Source organism: Pantherophis guttatus, chromosome 4 (genome assembly GCF_059756535.1).
Source record: "Pantherophis guttatus breed Tessera chromosome 4, ASM5975653v1, whole genome shotgun sequence".
Taxonomy (NCBI): Eukaryota; Metazoa; Chordata; class Lepidosauria; order Squamata; family Colubridae; genus Pantherophis; species Pantherophis guttatus.
Window position 1 is genome coordinate 141,341,546 of NC_142066.1, and position 22,724 is coordinate 141,364,269.

At 37.2% G+C, this 22,724-nt stretch overlaps 1 long non-coding RNA gene across 1 annotated transcript; it reads left to right on the plus strand.

Moving 5' to 3' along the window:
- Positions 1 to 977: 977 nt before the first annotated feature.
- On the plus strand, positions 978 to 22,029 carry LOC148114375 (uncharacterized). The gene is made up of 2 exons (XR_015734110.1): positions 978 to 1,067; positions 20,245 to 22,029. It is a non-coding gene; the product is annotated as an uncharacterized LOC148114375 (long non-coding RNA).
- The last annotated feature ends 695 nt before the right edge of the window (positions 22,030 to 22,724 follow it).

The window sequence follows — 22,724 nt, forward strand, 5'->3', positions numbered from 1 at the left end:
ACTTCACAAGGAGAGGAATGGATGGGTTAGAAATGTGAAAAACAAAACAAAACAAATAAACGAACAAACATAACAAGAATTGAATTCTAACCTGAAGTCATACACTAGTAGGAGATTCCCAAGACTCTACTTCAGACAATTAGGAAGTGCTGGAAGATCAATGTACTTAATGCCCTGCCCATAATGTTAAACTACACATTCACATCTAGCTTCATTAGAAATTATTCTGTCCACCCTCCTGGGGTGGAGGAGGTGGGTGGGTGGGTGAAGAAGATGACGGTGATGTATGTTATGCTTTGGTACAACTCCCACTCATTTCAGTATGTTTTATGTAGGTTCTTGTGGATTGTACTTGGGCTGTACCAAATTTGAATTATAGCAATATTTACATGTATAATTCATGGTTATGGTAATTTTGTCCTTTCTATACTGCTGTTTTTGATATGTTTTTTTTTTTTTTTACATAACTGTGTCTTCACTTTCACATTCTTTGATGAGTAATCCTGTCCAATTGCAAAATTATAGGTTTGGGATAAGGTTCTGCATTCCATGACCATTCAGTTTGTGGAATGTGACAGCCCCATAGATTTATGTCTTCCATTATTTTCCTCAAGTTGCAGTTTTCTTTTCTCAGAGTTCTTTGTTCTTTTGCTTCCTATTAATGGCATATAGACTTATTTTATTTCTGAAATTGTTTTGATTGTATCTCACCTTTTCATAAAGAGAAAAAGGAGTTTTTTCCCCTCTAACAATTTAGTAAAAAAAAATTCTATTAAAAATGACTGGTCCAAAGTCACTTCTGGAGCTACTACAGCTAAGGATGGATGCAAATCTGGATTTTCCTGGTCCTTGTCCAAAATTTTAACCACTGCATCATAGCTAATCTCAAGGTAGCCACATTAACTTTATTCTGATTGAGGTTTTTTCCCCCCTCTATTCTTTTGTGACATTACAACTTGTCTATTAATTAATTTCAGGAGTCAAGCACCACTTCTGAGGCTTTTATCCCTTGGATAATCTTACATGACATTTCATACAAATGAAAACATGAAGACTGATTTTCATATGTAAGTGTTCTTTATGTGTAGGCATTTATTTGCATGCTAGCATGAATTTAGCAGCTAAATCATTCTGAATATTGAATGTTTTTCTTAAAATAATCTGTTCTTGTACAATCCAAAAACAGACAGAAAGACACAACTTGTCAAATAAATTATTCATTGCAAGTCATTAGGCTAGCTCTGTCACCACCCTAGCCTTGTGCTGTAGTTTGCACTTTTGCCATATGGAGAAATGAAATGCATTCTAATTTGTTTTCTAATAAGTGCTAATTAGTTTAGGCCTTTGAGAGATCTACGAGGAAATAAAGAGTGTCCTTGTCCAAATAATAAAAAACCCCACTATAGCGGCAGTTGATAGAGTCTCATACTGCTTTCTAACTGTATCCTATAAGAAGAAATTGAAATAATCCCTCATGGAAATTGTAGCATAAAAATTAAATAAATGCTACGAACTGCAGTCACTTGATATTGGTTGATTCTTTGCTTTTGCTTAATGCTAGGCTTGGCAGAGAGTGAGGGGGGAAATAATTATGGTTGGATTGTCTTCCAGAAGTTCTTAATAATAATTGCTAGGAGAAATGTTATAGAAGCAAAATGCTATAAAATACAAAATCTCTTTCATTATAGTAATATGTGCCTATCTATGACGTCTTCAGCTAGGTATGCTACCATTTGTCTTGTGGGATCAGGATATTGCAGCTCAACAGCTTCAGAGGCCAAAATGTTGAGGGAAGCAGATATATACTAATGCTAGACTCAGAATTAACCATCAGTCTTTGTGCAAAAATCACAGAATAATGAGTTGGAAAAGACCATTCAGGACCATAATTCCAACCTCCAACTCATTATGTAAACTCAGATAAATGGATTTGGACAGATTGCTCTCCAACCTTTTCTTGAAGACATTCAAAGAAAGGGAGTGTACAATCTTCCCGTGTAGTTCATTTCATGGACAAAATACTAAACTTCTCTAAACTTCTCTAAAGAGCCTTGATAGTACAGTGGTCTACGCACTCTGTTATTAACACAGCTGCCTGCAATTTACTGCTGGTTCGAATCTCTCCAAGGCTCAAGGCTGACTCAGCCTTCCATCCTTTCTAAGGTAGGTGAAATGAGGACCCAGTTTGTGGGGGCAATAAGCTGACTTTGTATAAATATACAAAAGTATGAAGGCTATTGCTTAACGCATTGTAAGCCGCCCTGAGTCTCCGGAGAAGGGTGGCATATAAATCAAATTAAAAAAATAAAAAAATAATAATAATAAAAAAAAAACTTCAGGAAGATTTTTTTTAAAGCATTCAGCAGGAACCTGTTTTCCTGTTCATTGTGGTACGACAGAAAATAGACCCTAGCCATCTTTTATACAACTTTGCATAAGCTACTCAGGGTCACCTTGAACCATGAGATGGGCAGCAAATAAATTTAATAATAATAAAGTCCAAATTCAGTGAAGGAAATACCAGCAAGTCAATTAACATCTGGGCAATTCCAGCCATTAGATACACAGATGGAAAAATGAACCCAAAGAGAATTTAGAGCCCTGAATAGGAAGACCAGAAAAATAATGACAGTGAATGATGGCCTTCATCCTTTCAGCAATGTTGACAGACTCTATTTATCAAGGAAAATGGGTAAACATGGAATGTTGCAAGTACATCAGATAATTGAAGAAGAAAAAAGGGCATTGGAAAAATATCTGAAGGACAGTGAGTAAGATGAAAGATGAAATTTTACATAACCAGTAAATTAAAAAAATAGCAAGCAATGCAGACAATAACAAAACCTGACAATGGCTAACAGCAGGAAAGATGAAGAAAGACTACAATGAGAGGCTAATTCTGGCTGTACAAGACCCATTCTTAAGAACAAATGCATATAAAGCCAGAACTGAAAAACAGAAACAGACAGCAAATGCTGCCTCTGCAAACAACCTAAAGAAATATTGGATCATCTGGTTAGGTGCTGCAAGATCAGGCAGACTGACTACAAGCAATGGCATGACAAAGTAGCAACAATGGTGCATTGGAAGATCTGAAAAAAATATGCCTGCAAGCAAGAACTGGTGGGACCATAAAGTAGAGGAAGTAATAGAAAATGAAGTAGCTAAACTGCTCTGTGACTTTAGAATTCAAACAGATATCGTCCACATAATAGCCAAACTTAACAATTGTTGATAAGAAAGACAAAAAAGGCTGGGCAATTGATGGGGCAGTACCTCAAGACTAGAAGACGAGATGAGAAAGACTGGAGAAGATCACAAAATACAAAGACCTGCAAATAGAAATAGAGTGGCTGTGGCAAAAGAAAGCAAAGACACCAATAGAAATAGGTGTCTTGGGTATACTCCCACAAAAATTGAAGCATGATTTGAACACCATTGGCATTGACAAACTCACCATCAACCAATTGCAAAGACAGCTTTGCTAGCCACAGTTTACATCCTGTGATGATACATTTAACACCACCAAACAAGAACATAAGCCTATCCCAGACCCTTGAAAAAGACTTGAAAGGTTGATAAAAATGCCAAATCCAGTTTAAACATCTGGCTGATTAACCAATAATAACAATCTCTTAGGTACTCTTAGGTACTAAAACCATTGTTCATGGATATGAATGTCATACAAAATAAACACCAAATTGTAGGTGGTTGAGTTTAATTTCCATCTGCTTTGAAAAAAGAATGATCAGTGAGATAATAGAGAACATCTTAGAGGGCCGCAGAGAATGGCAGAAATGAAGAAATAACAAAGATGAGGTCCATTCATCTTAAAGTTGCTGAGGTTGAAAAACAGTAGTTTAGAAAGAACACTTCATCCTTTTCACTTGTCGCCATATCAAGAGCTTCAAGCCTTCTTGTGCTGCATTTTTTTCTGCCTAATTCAGAACACCAGAGGCAACCATCCAACTATCCTAAGGGAGCAAATTGTGTTTTTTTAAAAAAATCTTTTAAGGCCAATGTTTTCTTTTCAATAAAAAATCAGTCTTCTACGCTTTTTCCAAAACTAGACCCCCCAAATAGGTTTTTCTACTTCTTTCACAATCAATATTGAATTGGAACATTTGGCTAAGATCTCCCACCCCCTTGGAGATTCCTACTTTTCCTTTTCCTTTCTCCAGAAATGGCTGGGTGCTGTGGCCTAAACTGAGCGGTGAATGAGATTAGAAAACATCAATGGAAATTGGAACAGGTTTAGAGAATGGCAATGCATATGACCAAAGGATTAGAGACAAGCACGACTACAGAAACTGGGCATGGTTAGACTGAAAGAGTACATAAGAACAACCTGAAATGACATTTCAGATAGAATACGGGCTGTTCTTTATTATTCCAGAGTGCAGGAAACAAAGTAATGAAATCATATCATATCACATCACATCATATATATATTATATCATATCATATCAAATCAAATCAAATCTGGAAGATAGATTAAAAATCAGGAGCCAGGTAAAATCTTTTCAGATCAACACATTTTATTAAAAGGCGTAAGCCTTTGTGAAGAACAGCCTGTTTCATCAGATGCATGGAGTGGCTCAACTGATGTAGGATTACAACTGGGGTGTTATAGAGGGGAAAAGGGCAGAGGTGGTTTTGTAGATACAGGCTATGTGTGAGACAAATTACAAATATCTTTGTGTGTATGTGTATGGGGGGGTGTCTTGATTTTTCTTGGCAAGAAAGTGGTTTGCCATTGCTTTCTTTCTAGGATGAGAGAGAGTGTGACTGGTCTGAGGTCACTAGCTGGCTTTATGTCTAAAATGGGATTAGGACATAGTTTCCCCGTTTCTAGCAAGTAATATAGTGTTATACAAGTAGAAGTGTTAAAAACCCATTGTATAAAGACCTCCTGAGATAGCTTGAAACCTTTGTTCCAGAGCAGCTACTTTTGAGATCAGTAATGGAAAGTCCTGGAAGGTTAAAATGCCCTGCTATTATTCTGCCCTTGTTTTGAGTCCTAATGTCAAACTTGTGTCCATTAATTCTTGATTAAATGCTAGCAGAAACTTCCACCCATAAAACACTTTGACAGTGAACCCAGTTAACCAAAGATAGATGGTGACCTCCCTTTCACTGGATGTGTTTAAGCAGAGGTTAGGCATCCATCCTTCTGTGGATGCTTTAATTTGAGTTTGAGCATCAGAGAGGACTAATTGGACTAGATAGACTTTCCAGCTCTGCAACCTTATAATTGAATGAGTCAATATAACTGTAATCAATAAAACAAAGTAGCCAAAATGGTATGGGTTTGACAGGTTTGAGAGGCCCACAAGTAGAAAACAGGGAAAAAATACTTTAGGGAGCACCTTTCTCTGCAGAGATAGGAATTTTGCAATAAAGACTAAATATGCTCGGTAACCATGGAATGAGAATCAACATCATGAAGGGGAAGAGAAGGGAATATTCTGCACTGTAAATTTTTATAGAGCTCTGACTTTTCATTTCTGAAATGAAAATCACCCAGGCTGATCACCCGGAACAGGTTTTCTTTGAATTCAGATTCTCTGATACCAAACTCTTCTCAGAAGTCCTAATGTTGAAAGTTAGCTGTTTAATAATTAGTTGCTTAATGCTGCAAGTATATATACAGATATACTAAAAACCATCTCTGTGTACCATATATACTTCGGCACTTTGCATCTGCTCAAAAGTATTGTCTAGGTTGCTACTTAAGAAGTATACCATCACCATAAAGTTAAGTCAGGTTAAATATTTGTCATTTGAAGCAGCCTTCCTGAATTGGTGTTCTCAGAATCTCTTTTCTTGTCTTTCTTGGAGAGATCACACTTTTTGTAAAGTGCGGTTTTCATGTCAGTTTATTTTTACTCATTCATTCCATCCTTACCATGCTCATTGATCCAGGCATACACCCAATGGAGCATGCAATATTAATACCAAATGCAAATATTAAAAATGGCTATGAAAGAATAAGACAATAAAGCATTAGAGCAGAAGTAAAGCAATTAAAAAAAACAATCATAACAGTGGAACACAATTAAAATGTTCTTTACTGAAAGTGGGAAGAGAAGAGGCCTTTGTAGTGCCTAAAGTAGTCCATAACTGAAGCAGAAGAAGCCAGAACTAATATCAGCATTTTGCAATTAATGTACATTTTTAATGCTATGCAAAATTTTAAAAAGTGTTGTACAAGCAGATGGGTGAACACTTTCCTACCCATAGCAGTCTGAAATTTTTTCCCCCTCTTCTGAAAGTGTAATTGACATTGGGAAAAATCTTTCTCATTCACACCATGTTGACTGTATATGCCATATGTCCTTTCTCATGGTTTTTAAGCATTCATGAAACCAGCCTTATTCTAAACACTAGGGTTCTGCTATCCTGTGGCTTTTGAAGAGGGAAAAGTGGTTTAGAGCATGTGTCAGCACGAACACAGCATTTGTCAGCAACCCTTAAAATATAAACTAAATCTTCTCCTAGAATTATGCTGCACCATTGTGGAATGCAACCTGGAAAAACACGCAGCTAGCTTATGCCGGTGCACACAGTGGTTATGTGAGTATAGCAATAGCAATAGCACTTAGACTTAGACTTATATACCACTTCAGAGTGCTTTACAGCCCTCTCTAAGCGGTTTACAGACTCAGCATATTGCCCCCGATAGTTTAGGTTTCTAAAGATCTAAGTGCCTGAACTCACTGTAACAACATTGCCAAAAAGGCATTAAGAGTTGTTAACCTAATCTTGCATAGCTTCTTCTCTGGTAATGTTGTACTACTAACTAGAGCATACAAAACATTTGTTAGACCAATTCTTGAATACAGCTCATCTGTCTGGAACCCGCACTGCATATCGGACATAAATACAATTGAGAGAGTCCAGAGATATTTTACGAGAAGAGTCCTCATTCCTCTAACCGCAATAAAATACCTTATGCCACCAGACTTCAAATTTTGGGCTTAGACAACTTAGAACTATGCCGACTTCAGTCTGACCTAAGCATAGTACATAAAATTATCTGCCACAATGTACTTCCTGTCAATGACTACTTCAGCTTCAGCCACAACAATACATGAGCAAATAATAGATACAAACTCAAGGTAAACTGTTCCAAACTCGACTGCAGAAAATATGACTTCAGTAACAGAGTGGTCAATGCCTGGAATGCGCTACCTGACTCTGTAGTTTCTTCCCCAAACCCATAAAACTTTAACCTTAAACTGTCTACTGTTGACCTCACCTCATTCCTAAGAGGTCTGTAAGGGGCGTGCATAAGTGCACCAGCGTGCCTACCGTCCCTGTCCTAATATTCCTTTTTACTTACTCTTTTCATGTATTCAAATTATGTTTATACTTTTACCTGTTATCTTATATATGCTTGACATATAACTTATGACATAATGACCTTATGATTCACTTCACAACTGTGATAAAAAATGTTCATAAAATTGGGTCCAATCACATAATGACTTGCTTAATGACTGTTGCTTAGCAACCAAAGTCTGATCTCAACTGCGGCCATAACTTGGCCAGCTGATCGGGAGGAAATGGGGATTTTACAGTAACCTTCCCCTGGAGTGGGGAGAGAATGGGGATTTTACAGTATCTTTCCCCCAGGAGTGAGGAGGGAATGGAGATTTTGCAGTATCCTTCCCCTGCCACGCCCAGCAAGCCACATCCACCAAGCCACACCACGCCCACAGAACCGGTAATAAAAAAATTTGGATTTCACCACTGAGCAAAATGTCTTCAAGGAAAAACCAAGAAGGTCCAAATGCCTTTTGACATGCCTTTTAACCCTAACCCTAACCTTAAACAGTCTGCTGTTGACCTCACCCCATTCCTAAGAGGTCTGTAAGGGGCGTGCATAAGTGCACCAGCGTGCCTACCGTCCCTGTCCTAATATTCCTTTTTACTTATTCTTTTCATGTATTCAAATTATGTTTATACTTTTACCTATTATCTTATATATGCTTGACAAATAAACTTATGATTATGATTTTACCCACCTCGGAAGGAAATGTGGAAGATAGTAGTCAACCTACCAGTTTTATTATATTTCAAAATAGTTGGTGGGCGTATGTTATATTCTTTCTTTTGTAATTAACACATAGTTCTGAATAGGCTACTCACCATATAATAGGGAAAATGAACTGGGGTCATCTGTCAGGTACAAGCCTAGGTATTCATATTCTTATCTTTTTCCTGGATGACCTGTACTTTCTCTTTCCCTCTTCAAATTGGTGAGGCCCGCAGGGAAAAGTTGGAACAAAGGAAGGACAAAATTGTCCATGAGTTCCTTATTCCCGCGTCTCTCAGATACTGACTAATCAAAGTTTCCATCTCAATGCTGACACCAATTCTTGTAGAAAAATTGATTTCTTTATTCAATTAAAAGTATGCCAGCACGTAATGAGAATTTTTTCTTTATTAGAAACTTATTTAGCAGTGATCACTGGTCCTATCCCACAGGATCAGATGCCAATGCTATCATCAGCAGAGTCTTTTATTAACTTTTACACATGTGCAATGCAAGCAAACACATGGTGCATACTGATTGGATGAGGTGTTCCCACTGCAGGAAAGGTAGGCATCTTAAAAAAAAAAAGTACAAATGAAAAGTTACAGAGTTATTGAGATAGTTTATCTCTCCTTTGTTTATTATTTTATACGTGACCCAATTCTTCATGTCTATTTGACTGATTTGCTTAAGTTTATTTAGTTTAGTTCAGTGGTGGGATTCAAATAATTTAACAACCAGTTCTCTGCCCTAATGATTTCTTCCAACAACCAGTTCACCAAACTGCTCAGAAAGTAAACAACCAGTTCTCCCAAAGTGGTGCGAACTGGCTGAATCCCACCACTGGTTTAGTTGCTTAAGTTTATTTGGTGCTGTTTTCTTATGAGCCATGGTGGCGCAGTGGTTAAGAGTGTAGTACTGCAAGCTTCCTTTGCTGCCTGCTGGCTGCCTGCAATTTGGCAGTTCAAATTTCACCAGGCTCAAGGTTGACTCAGTTTTCCTCCTTCTGAAGTGAGTAAAATGAGGAGCCAGATTGTTGGGGGCCATATGCTGACTCTGTAAACTGCTTAGAAAGGACTGTAAAGCTCTGTGAAGTGGTATATAAATCTAAGTGCTATTGCTATTGTTATACAGAATGGTGTTGAACCTCTGGGTCAACAGTTTAACTCCTGGCAATTGCATGTGGTTGCAGTTTTCTTTGCATGGCTTTCTGGAAGCGGCTTACCATTGCTTCTTTCTTAGGGTTGAGAGAGAGAGAGAGAGAGAGAGAGTGACTGGTCCAAGGTCCCTCAACTGGTTTTATGCCAAAGGCAGGATTAGAACTGACAGCCTGCCATTTCTAGCCCATTGCCTTAGCCACTACACTACACCAATTTTCTAATAGTGCTGATGTATTTTTCTACAATATTAAACATATTCAAAAGTATAACATTAAAAGCATAGATATCAAGCAACAGGATACCCAAATCTCTTATAAGCTGTTAGAACTCCTTTAATAATGACAGCATAAATAATAGTGACAGCATAAATATCCTAATGGTGACCAATTTCTACCAGGGCCTGTGCAGAAGCTCCTCACATACAAGATCACCCCAAGTTCTTTTATCAAAACCTGGCACCATGACTTCATGACAGTGGTCAAATCTGAACCAGTTTACTACTGGTTCGCTGGCTGCGCATGCACGCTGTGTGCACGCATGTGCAGTGTGCACCACACACGCTAAAAAGAGACATGGGGTAAGTAGAACAGTGCACGCTGGGGGTGGTGGTGGTTTAATCTGCTGTGGCACGCAATCTTTTTTTTTAAAAGTATTTTTTTACAACCTATTCAGCCGAATAGGTTAAAAAAAAAGCTCTGACAATCATGCGGCTCAGCTGGGATTGTCAGAGCTTTTTTTTAACTTTTAAAACATTTTTTTAAAGAAGCGGCAAGCATGTGACTGGGCGATTGGGTGGGCATGGGTGGTGGTGGGGGGCAGGGATTTTTGCTACCGGGGATTGTAGAGAGGCTTTTTAAAAAATGCTTTGAAAAGCCTCTCTGAGGATCAGGCAACTAAGCTGGCATTGTCAGAGACTTTTCAAAGCATTTTTTTAACCACCTCTTCAGCCAAGAGGTTGCAGAAAAAAAATGCTTTGAAAAGCCTCTGAGGATCCCAGCTGAGCCACGCGATCATCAGAGGCGTTTTTTTTTTTACTTTTAAAAGTATTTTTTCATCGGAAGAGGTTGTAGAAAAAATGCTTTTAAAAGTAAAAAAAAAGAGAAGCCTTTGATGATCGTGTGGCTCAGCTGGGCATGGTGCGGGGGGGGGGGGAGCAGTGCAGGGATTTTTGCTACCGGTTCTCCAAACCACCTGCCGCCATCACTACCGGATTGGGCAATCTGGTCCGAACCGGGAGCATTTCACCCCTGGTTTTACATATCATCAACACATTCATCCAATGCACTATTAGCTAGTTAGAACTTCTCTCCTTGCAAGCTAATCGCACCCACTAGAAAGGTGAACTAGTTTTGTCTCCAGGAAGCTGGTGAAAAGTAAAGGCTAGTCCTTATTGTGGAGATATAGGAATTTGCCTGTTAACTATCCTTAAAGACAAAGGTTCCTGATAAATCTATACATTTTGGTTACAGAATTTATACGGTGTGTTATTCTAAACCGCAGCTAACAATTTCTAACATTTTTCTGTGGGATTCTTTAGAACAGGGGTGTCAAACTCAAATTCATTGAGGGCTGTATCAGGGTTGTGTTTGACCTCGGGGGGGAGAATGGGTATGGCCAGCTTGACATCACTCGTGTCAGGGGTGCCTGTGGTGGCCTGAAGGCCTGTCAGACAAAATGGGCTCCCAAGCTCTGTTTTCAGCTGCAATGGCCTCCTGCAACCCTCTGCCAGGGAAAACAGTGCTCAGGAGGGCAGCATTCAGCCTTCCCAAGCTCTATTTTCTCTGGCAGAGGCATTGAGGGCCAGTCATTTGCTGTTTCCAGAGCAGCCCCACAGACCAGATATAAGCACCCCATGGGACGGAACTGGCCCTTGGGCCTTGAGTTTGATATCCCTGCTTTAGAAAATATACCAAATCCAGAAGTTGAGTTGCTTTAGTCTTTGTGCTTGGCGTGGGAGATGCCATGCTGATGACCATATCCATTTGGTATTTGTGGAGAACTAAAGAAAGTTCCGGAAAAGGATCCTCACCTTCTTTATCATCCCAACAACTCTATACTAAAATGTGGATGGGGAGAAGATAATAACAATTTATTTTTGATCCTAAGGAATGTGGTGGCTCATGAAGTTAAGATGCTGGAATGATGACAGGCAGGCTCGCGTTTGAGACTGGGTTGCTGCCGTACAACAGGATGAGCTCCTATCACATGCTCCAGCTCCTGCCAACCCAGCAGTTCAAAAGCGGATGACCATGAATGGATATCATAGTGGGCAACTTAACAGGAACATGAAAGGACTGGACATACTCCAATATAGACTAGACATACAGTGATATCACTGGCTGATCCTTTCAAATGGAAGTGCATTGGTGCTTCTGCCACAGCAGTAGAGTATTTTTGATCCTGATGATATTCAGGAACCTATTAAAGATCTGGCTACTCTTCTAGGCTCTGAGACAGAGGGAAGGTCAAGTCCCTAATGAATAAAATTTCTTGGTTGCATGTTTCTGGGGCCACTTATGATTGTTTTGAGGATTTTTAATTATAAGCTAATCAGAGTCGCTGGGAGTCAAGTAGCTAATAAGACGTACAAATAATTGTCCATTTTCTTTTGCATAGAGTAAAGAAGCAAGGCGATGGTTTTGCATTCTCCTATTGGTCTTCTGAGGATAGCATGGGTTTGGTGATTTCTGGTTTCCCCTACCTGCTCTTAGCAATTTAAAACTTGTTGAAAGAAAAATGATCTGATGTCAATTTCTTTCTGTTTTTCAAGAAATGTTCATGGTATGGAACCATTGCATGATTGTTCATGATATGGAACAATCGCATGATTCATAATAACTAGTTCTCAGTACTATATAGAAGATGCTTTTATATTTCTCTCCATTCTCTTCCCTTATTATTTCAGAAGTGTTCAAAATGATCTCGTATATGCCATTTGTGTAATCACACACCTACATTTATTTATAGATTTTGATTACCCTTTTTGAAGAGCATCTTTTCCTGACCTGATGTTGTTCAGAACTATTGGACGCAACATCCATTATCCCCAAAGAGCTTGATTAATGGCAGAGTTGCTATGCACAAATATATACTATTATATAACATTGACAGAAGAGCTAGGCTCAGTATAGTTATCTTAAACTAAGTGAAACTGTCAAGCCAGGACTTTGTTTTACCTTGGCATATTTCAGAATCCTTTGTAGGACTCTTAATAACCATGGCCTCACCTCAGGTTTTCCTATTCTTTGTTACATTTCAATGCACTTACTTAGTTTCTACCATTGCTCTTTTTTTTTCTCGTTTCTGCTGCTCATTTTCATAAATAAACTATTTCTTTCTTTGCTTGTCCCCTGATTATATCCCACTGTGGCCTCCATATAATGCGGTTTTCTTCTTTTACTTGAAACAGCATGCCATTGCATTTCTGAGTTAAATGAGCAAAGGGAGAAATGCAGCCAAGATTTGACACAATTTCCCGAGCCTCTCCTACAGGTTTGGCTCAACTTTTCAGCTGACGCTTTTATTCTATTGGTTTTGTTTATCACCCACCATGTTAGATGTTGTTTGGTATGCATTGGAATTGCTGGAAGTGGATTTTTAGCCTTAGCTTCCAGAAAACCAGCCAGTATTCAATTCTTGACGTTTCCAGTAAAGTTAGATTGGTTCTTTGCCATCATTAAAACTGTAAAATATCACATCTACTTGTCTTACATTCAGTGCAAGCTATATCAAGGGCCTGTGTGAGCTTAATTATCCATTGGATTTTCCTTGCCTTGAGTGTCATGGCCCCTTCTTCAATTCACCTGTCTTTTACAATCTGAAAGAGGACTCGATACTATGAGTCTTCAGGTAGTAATTTTAATAATGACTACTGGGAATTATTAAGTCTAATAGCCTAATTTGTGATGCATTATCAGAATTTTGGAGAAGTTGCTATGGATCCTATATTTTTAAATTCATGATTATGTAAATGTTTTGAGTCAAACATTAAAAAAAGGGGAGGGGGAGAGGGACGGATCATGTATGACTTTCTGTAGAATATGGTTCTTGCAGCCCAATTTAATATGCACTTATTAGAGTCATAGGAAATTTACCCATGTGGGAGAATGAACTGAATTATTAGCAGTTTAGGAAAGTCCTTCTGGACAGTGAGAATGCCTGACTTGGCATTAGTTACCACCACCTCATCATATCTGTCATGATGAGCAGGCTGCCCACACAAAATATTGCAAGAAATCCAATAGTGCAAAGAACTCCCCAAAGGGAACTCAAGTGTACGTTATATACATTTAGAACAAACGCAATAGCCCTAAAATTCAAAATACAGTTTATTGTTAAAAGCATTGTTCTGAACTTTGACTTTGACCTGGAAGCAGATTTTCACTTTCTGGTGATTTTGGTCATGGAAATATAGCTTCATTATAAACACATTTATATTAATATTTATAGCTATACATCTGTCTACTTAAACTATTTATGTATTTATTGTTATTTATTGCACAAATTTATATAGCTACTCTGCTTACACATAGGGGACGTCAAGGCAGTTTACAAAATTTAAAATAATCTACCTTATAATAAAAATTATTTTAAAAAATAACTCACACCAGAAACGATACAATCAAATCAGCCACTGGATTGATTCTGTTCCTATTTGTTATTCCCAGGCCTGCTGACAAAACCATGTTTTTAAGGCTTTTTGGAAAAGCCACAGAGTAGGGGTCAACTATACTTTTGGGGGAATGATATTCTATACAGAAGGGGCCAAGAAAGCACTTTTTTGTGGTGAGTGCTAGATGAATGCTCTTGAACCAGGGGTGCCAAATTCAAGGCCCAGGGGCCAGATCTGGCCCAAGGGGTGCTTAGATCTGGCCCATGGGGCCGCCCTGGAAACAGTGAAGGACTGGCCTGCCAGTAAACAGAGCTCTGTTTTCACTGGCAGAGCGTTGAAGGAGGCCATTGCAGCTGAAAACGGAGCTTGGGAGCCTGTTTTCTCTGGCAGAGTGCTCAGGCTATCACAGGCACCCCAGACACGAGTGACATCAACCTGGCCACACCCTGGCCATGGCCACTCCCCCCTGAGATCAACAACACAACCCTGTTGCCACCCTCAATGAAATCTAGTTTAACACCCCCTGCTCTAAACATTTAATAACTAAATATCTTCCATAGTCCTTATTTTTAGAGCCCTTGTAGCTCTTGAGGCTGACCTGATCCACACACCCTTACATTTGCTTTAGGTTATAAAACCAGAATATTATATTGGATGTGCACTATAGTATTATTTTTTTATTAATTTAGAGAGGAAAACTACTTGTTTTTAATATATGAGGATTTTAACGAAAACTTTTTGAAACCACTTGGTGAATGGTTACTGGTGAATTACTCAATTAGAGTTATATACTGATATGGTAATCCTAGTCATCTGCAGATACATTTTCCCTCCAGCATTAAACATCTAAGTGGATTAGAAGATTTTCAGATTTGGACAACTCTAATTAATTTATTTCTAATTTTTACTGGGCTCTGAAGATCAATCTGTCTTTGACTGTCTCAGTCCATCAATATAAATGAAGGGGGGGAAAAGCTTTTTTCTAAAGCTCATTTTTTAAAGGCTATTTTGTTAAAGGAAGGAAAATCAGATATTTGGATTTACTTGCCACTTAACCTTCCACTTCATATATTAATAAAAGTTTAAGAAAACAAAGTACTGCATTATTTTCCCTATTTGTAGGTGATTGCTTAAATGGCATAATTCAATACAAAAAAAATCTATGCAATCTTTTAAACTTTTGCATACCACATTTAGCATCTTTCTAACAACATTTAAATGATATATTTTTTCATTCTGAAGGACACAGACATTGCAGATTATTTTACAAAATTAGCTAGATAATAAATTTCTAACTTTATTTTTAAAGATCTATCCATTAATTAATTCTCTGTTTCTCATCAATTCAAGTGAACAAACATACCTAATATTCCTGCCCCCTATTTCCCCATGGAAAATAGGTATGTTGGGCTGTGAGATGCATTGGGCTGTGAGAAAGCAACTGGTCTAAGGTCATCCTGCTGGCTTTCATGCCCAAAGGAGGCTTCAAATTCACAGGCTCTTGATTTCTAGGGCAGCACCTAAAAACTATATCAGACTGGTTCTACTAATAACTTAGAAATTTCCCACTTGCCCATTTCCAAAGTGAAAAAATAAATATCCCTAATTATGGGGAGATTTATGATCAGAATTAGGACTAGAATTCCATTGCTAAACAAGGCTGCTTAAGTGACTTGCAGTAGATGTTATTGTTTGTTTGCTTTTTTGCCACAGGTGTTAAGTGACTCACTGTAAACAATACAGTCATTAAGCAAATCTGGCTTTTCCCATTGACTTTGCTTGGTAGAAGCTGGTGTGAAGACCTCAAATGATGTTCACATGAATTTGACTCACCTGACCATGGGAATGCTGTGACAGTCTAAGTCAATTTTTTTTCAATGTTATTATAACTTCAAAATGGTCACTAAGTGAATGGTTGTAAGTTGAGCACTACCTGTAGCATCTGAGAAAAAAGATAGCATATTTTGAGGAATGCACAAAGGAATATGTAAGCCTGAAAATATTTAATACTTGTTGCCAAAAATGTGTAGAATTTAATGATGAAAGCATTTTATCATAGTACCAGTATAACATGAGGTACAGATAAAACATAACATTAAATATATGCTTTCTGATATGATAACTAGTGTCTATTTTAAGGTTATGATAAATTGTCAATTCTACTGCAGTTGTTAAATATGGAGAAATCATGTAATGTAGCTTGAAGGTCTGTTCCTTCTCCATAATGAAATAAGTGAAAGTTTCAATGCAAGAGACCATAGTTTCACCCACCAGTATTAACCTGTTTCCAAGGAATGCCTATATAATAAGACATATCCTGAAAGTATCTTCAGAAGATCAAAACAGCAGCTAATATGTCTACTGTCCAGGAAGAAGAGAAAGATGATCTGGCATTTCTATTATATAAAATGCCTGATAATGATGATGATTGATAATGATAGGATGTATTTTATAGAAAACTATTGGTAGCAATAGCAATAATAATATCCATATGCAATGCTTCAGCATTGAGTAGCTTCAAATCTCTTATATTAAGAAACTCAGTTCCTGGCTTGCTTAAGGCTAGATAACAAGTATGGGAATTGATAAATTCTGGGAGATGAAGTTGCAACACATCTGAAGAGTGACAAAGGCCATTATAGTTAAAACCGGAGGGAAAGTAGGACAATTTTTTTCTTAAGAGACAGCCCAAATTAAAAATGGTCCCTCTCAGTGTGAAAAATATCAGGAACCCCTTTTGGAAAATACTCACCTTAACTATAGAGTTATGTAGGTAAATTTATTTAGTTAATTTATCAGGTTTGGTTTATCAGGGAAAAAATAAAATGAGTGATGGATAAATAAGTAAAGTAACAAAGATAAAAGTTAGTTTCCAAATAAGTCTTTATTTTGATCATAGTTCAGTTAACTATATATTCACATCATATTTTACTGCAGTTGGGAATATTCTCTTTCTTGATATATTTTGGATTCTATGAAAAGAAATCTGAAGATAAACTATAAGGACAAAATCTTACAGTGATTGGATTGCAGACTTCAAATTATTTATAAGGGGGCACTGTAAAGGTTGAAGAAACCCAATAATTTAATCTGCTTTAGGAACAATGCATTATGTATACATTTTTCCTTCAGAACTCTTTAAAGCTGTCCTTAGTTTTCTCTTGATTGGCACTTGAGGGTTAAGAATAACACTCTGAACTCTTAGTTCTCTGACCTAAACTGGAAACTTTAAAAGAAAAAGAAAAAAAATGTGGATGTTCATTCTGGTTCCCTGGAGCTTCTTAACCCTCAGAAGGGCAAAGATAAAATTATTATTGTGTGAAAATCAAGCATGTGCATTCGCACATGGGCATTAATGTGCCAGTAATTTGCTTCATGGAGAAAAAAAATACAATCAAGAGATAATTCATAGAAAACATAAAAAAATTCTCTTTTTAAGTTAAAGAATGAGTTGGATACTCCATTGTAACATGATGAAGTGCCATTAACAGGAAGGTGTGGGTTGAAAATAAGATAATGCTATATAATAATGCTATTATTTAGACCTATCAGAATTTAGAGGAATGAAATTGAAAGAGATGACCATGAGATGCAAGTAATCTAGCTAAAATAGCAGATATAAATATATTTTTAAAGAAACCATATTCGTCTCAGAGAGTGCCAATGTAAAAACATCTTTCTGAGGGAATTGAAAAGGGCATATGTGAGCATAAAAGAAACTCTGGCTATCCATGATAAGAAAAAAGTTATTTGATAGACTATTTCAGCCAGCTTACTTTCTGATGAAAATAGATGAATGGAAATGGAGAAACTGTCAAGCAACATATGACTTTTCTTAAATCTGTGTATTATTGTAGTTTTCTCTCTCCGCATGGGGCTGTACTGTTTTGGCTATGCTAAAAAAGCTGGCTCATTTATTCTGATATTATTCTTCTCTATTTAGTCCTACATGGTTTCAAATCTTTGTTCTTTTAAATCGTTTGATAATTCTACACAGATTGTCAGTATAAAGTAGGGGAAAAGCTAAGTTTTTTTCTGGTTCCCTCTCATACTGGGATAATCAGGCACCATTCAGTGTATCTGGATTAAAACAGATTCATGAAGAAAGTAGTACTCCAGTTTATGCAGACATTGTGTAACTTGGAACTTTCCTTCACCTTATATTTAAGAGATCACTGATTGAAAGGATGAAATATCAACTAGTTTGGAAAGGCAAAAACACGGAATGATATCAACACCTGATGATATTCCTTAGCCAATCCTTAGATAATGGGAAAATGCTAATTAACCATGCTCTCTTGCTCTGCATCAGAAATAGAAGTTTCTTCTTCTGCTTTCTCTCTCTCTCTCTCTCTCTCTCCCCCTCTCTTTCTCTCTCTCTCCCTCCCCCTCCTCCTCCCCCCTCTCTCTGTTTTTAAGTGAGTGTTGACTTCTGGTAGCCACTTCTGGACTAGATAAGTCTGCAGTTTTCTTGGCAAGGTTTCAGAAGTGCTTTGCCACTTTCTTCTTCACAAGGCTGAGAGAAAGTGACTGGCCCAAGATCAGGCAGTTGGCTTTGTGCCCAAATTGGGACTACAACTCATGGTCTCTCACTTTCTAGCTTGATGTCTTTACCATTATACCAGTTGGTTCTCTTTTCTGGTCTATCTACTGAACTTCATTTCTCCTACTCCAATTGGTTGGTGTATGTTCTGATGCTCCAATTGATTGGTGTATGTTCTGATGGAAATACTTTCCATGATCTGTCTTTAATATCCAATTTTGGGTCAGGGCTACTGAGCTGGACAGTTTCTCTGATAGGTCTCTAATGATCATTAGAGGATATGTTAGGGCTAATTAAATTAAGATTGAAGGATTGGTCTTAGATGAATTCTACTAAAATCAATGGAAATCCAGAGTCTTCTGAAGTCAGAAATATTAAAAAAGCAAGCATAAGAATTGCTTGCTGGGGTTATCTACAGGCTGGAGTGATGAGTCAGAAATATGGTGATTGCAATTGTGAGATCATGTGAGACTTTAAACCATGGACAACTTGTACCTACTTTTAGCATATTCATTACTAAAGTTTGAGTGTCCCAAAGTTTCCAAAACAGGGTTTTAATTAAAAAAACAAGAACAACTATAGGATTGTTCATCAAATTAAAAAGAATATTTCAAACCATTGTGTATTAAGAACAAGGTCTTTATTGTACTTTAGAGAAGAGTCTTCCAAGTCCCAAAGTTATGGCTTGAAAGATACCAGATAGAGTTAGTTTGCATATCACTGTTAACTTTGGTGAGAGAAAATGACTTCAGAGTAACAAAGAAATCCCTTGAACAACACTAACAAACAGTCCTCTCTGGATTCTATAAGAGTTTTTGGGTTCTGGCTTATTATCTTGTCACCTCTACTCAACATTACCCATGCCTATGCCTTGTTTTTCTTCTAAAACTTTCCAAATTGGCAGGACTTTTGTTCTCAAACAGCACTTTTCCCCCTGCTGTTTCTCTGCTTGGAAGTTTTTTTTTTGGGGGGGAGGGAAGATAAGCTGAATAGTTTTGTTTATTACTTTGTGTAATCATTTCTGCCTTCCTGAACAGACAATGTTGATTAAGCTCCCCACCCCCCGCCTCTTTTTTGGTGGTGGTTATGGTGGTGATGGTGGAAGAGAAATGAATATTTTTCTTTGTTTTTTATGAACTCCAAAGTTTTTATGAATGTCTTCTATACATACATAATAGGTATCCCATGGTAGGCAGCCTTGTTTTACTTAATATTGTTTTTTTTAAAAAAACTTGTTATGTATTCAGGCCATTTTGCTTGAAATGTATTAAGGACCCTATTTCATGGATTTAGTTGATAATCATCTTGGCTGCTGTTTGAATGTATTTTTGAATGGATTCATTTTAATTGTTTTAACTATTTTATACTTTTAGAATTGCCCAGAGTCACTTGGCTGAGATGGGCAATATTAGAAAAGAAGGACGGAAGGGAGGAAGGGAGGCAGGCAGGCAGGCAGATAGGAAGGAAGGAAGGAAGGAAGGAAGGAAGGAAGGAAGGAAGGAAGGAAAATGTGTTGAAGGCTAGCTACAAGCATGACTAATGGTTTCCTGCTGAAAGTTCTTAATTCATACATAAGAATGAATGCATGGTCCCCACTTCCCATAACAAAAAGTACAGGGATGGATAGCTTCATTAGAGCCTATATGCTTGTATTGAGCAAATAAAACAGAGTTCCAATTTTCACATCAAATGTATTTATATTAAAGGAGGACTTTAATATGTGTAGACTTCAACTTCCAGAATACCCAAATGCCTATTTTCAATTACCCTCTTCTCCCTGAAATTCATGAAATAGCTAAAGTTAAATCTTTTGGGCATCTATTGATCACCTTATAAGATTTTCCCGTCCTGTTTACATATACATTACATTTATCCATTGTCTCTGCAGATACAGAATAAGCCACTGTGAGCAGTGGTGAAATCCAAATGTTACTACCGGTTCTGTGGGCATGGCTTGGTGGGCATGGCAGGAGAAGGATACTGCAAAATCGCCAGCCAGAGGTGGTATTTGCCGGTTTTCCGAACTGCTCAAAATTTCTGCTACCGGTTCTCCAGAACCTGCTGGATTTCACCCCTAACTGTGAGATGCTGTTAAATCTCTTAAAAACACCATATTTACATGTTATTTACTTTTTAAAATACTATGGACTGCAGACATTCATAGACAATAATCCCATTTGAGTATTGCCTGAATTCAGTATATAAAGACAATCATAGCAAAGACATATTATTTCTACTATAAAAGAAGCAGGGAATTTGCCCATCCTCCCATATAATTTGATTTCCTCCTCAAATATTTAATTAACTTGAGCAAAAAAGCACTGTCCATACAAAAAGCTTTTTCATTATGAATCCAGAATTTCCTAGCTGATAAAATCTACCCATATATTTAACTGAGACTCAAAACATAACCTTAGTGTTTCAAAACACTTTGGAATTAGAAAAGAGTAATTAAAAATAAAGTCCCCATAAAAGCTCATTGTAGCAATAAACATCCATCTTTTTAATAGCACAGCCAACAGACTTTTCCTTTTATTGTGGTGTCAAATAAACCTCCTACTCTTTCAAGGGCCAGCTGAGACACCTTTTAGTGTTATGACAATGACCTGGGAGCCTCCAGAACAGATTATGACCATATGGAATGATCTGCAACTCCTTAATTCCAGGTTTCTATGCAAGAAGCAGAGAGCTAGTTTGCTATAGTAGTTAAGTCTAGAAGAGACCATAAGTTTCAGCCCTGCCTTAGGCAGAGAGCCAGCTGAGAGAGCAAGAAAACTACTCTAACAGTTGCAAGACATTAATACTGACTTGGAGGAGGACAAGGATGAAGAAGAGGGGGTGGGAAAGGAGGAGGAGGAGGAAGAAGAAGAAAGAAGGAGGAAGAAGAAGAAGAAGAAGAAGAAGAAGAAGAAGAAGAAGAAGAAGAAGAAGAAGAAGAAGAAGAAGAAGAAGAAGAAGAAGAAGAAGAAGAAGAAGAAGCAGCTATATAGTTATATTAAGCATATTAAACTGTTCTCTTACAGCTTGGTGAATCTCTACAATTGTATTTACTTTTTTTGTTGCTGGAGCTGTATTAAATGACTATTCATTTTAAAAATTACTTTAATGCTTTAATTTATGTTAACATTTTAATGTCAGCATTTATGATCTCTTGCTTAAAATAAATATTTGACAAGGAAAATCAAATCTGGAAGAAATTAAAATAGGAGAGTAATCAAAATCGTAACAGGGAAGATGGGGTGTATGGAAAATAAAATCTCAGTCCAAAAATAAGTCGTTGTTGGCCAAGTGAAGTTTTGAAATACAACTGGAGATTCACATTGCTTGGAAGCTGTCCAGAATTGGATATGAGATAGGCAGGTATATAAATGTAATTAATTAATTAATTAATTCTTTGGTGGGTTTGGTGTGAATGGCTAACATGTCGTCCTAATTGGAAATTACCCACTGCAGCATCTCTAAAAGACCAGTGCTTTTAGATGTGTGGGAACTACAAATTCCAGAATTTCTAATGAGTAAGGTAATATCAATAGTTCTAGAATTAACACATCTAGAAGACACATTTATAAGGAACAATAGAGAGAAGAATATGTAATAAGTAATGTATTTTGCATGCTCCAGAAGAACAGAGATATTTCAAAGTTCGTTGCCTCAATAAAACATCTTTTTATAATACTGAAGTTCCATTTTTCCTATTTTCCAAAAAAATTGTACAGTATTTAGCTCTATTTGGCATTCCATCTCATTATGACTTAAATTTATTGCTACCAAATCATCAGTTCTAACAATGGATGCTTCAGACCTCCTCATTTGTAATATTGAATGTTCAGTTTAATTTTACCACTGGGATCCAGCATTTTGTGAAGGATTTTAGAATGCTGGGTCTCACATATTGACTGGGGAACTAGCTAGAAAGATGTTTCCGAATAAATGCCTTTAAACAGTATATAAAGCAGTGTTTCTGAACCTTGACAACTTTAAGATAGATGAATTTCAACTCCCAGAATTCCTCAGATAGTGTGCTGAGATCTACCCATCTTAGAATTGCCAACATTGAGAAACACTGACATAGAGTGGTATGTTAATACATTTGCTCAAAGGAAGATTAGGGAAATCTAGTCAAAGAGAAAAAATAGTGAAAATTTGTTGATCTGAGGAATACTCATTAATGTACTAGAAACTGTAAGAAGATTTAAACTAAAAATAATAGTGTCCAACAAGCTTATCTTCATTATTATAAATAATTATGTCATTAATATCCTTAAACATCTCAATTTGTTTATCTTTCAGGCTTATCTTGCAATTCACAGAATTGTGGCAGTGTGAATCCCATGCTGATGCCTTTAGAAGCAATTAACCTATTTCTGT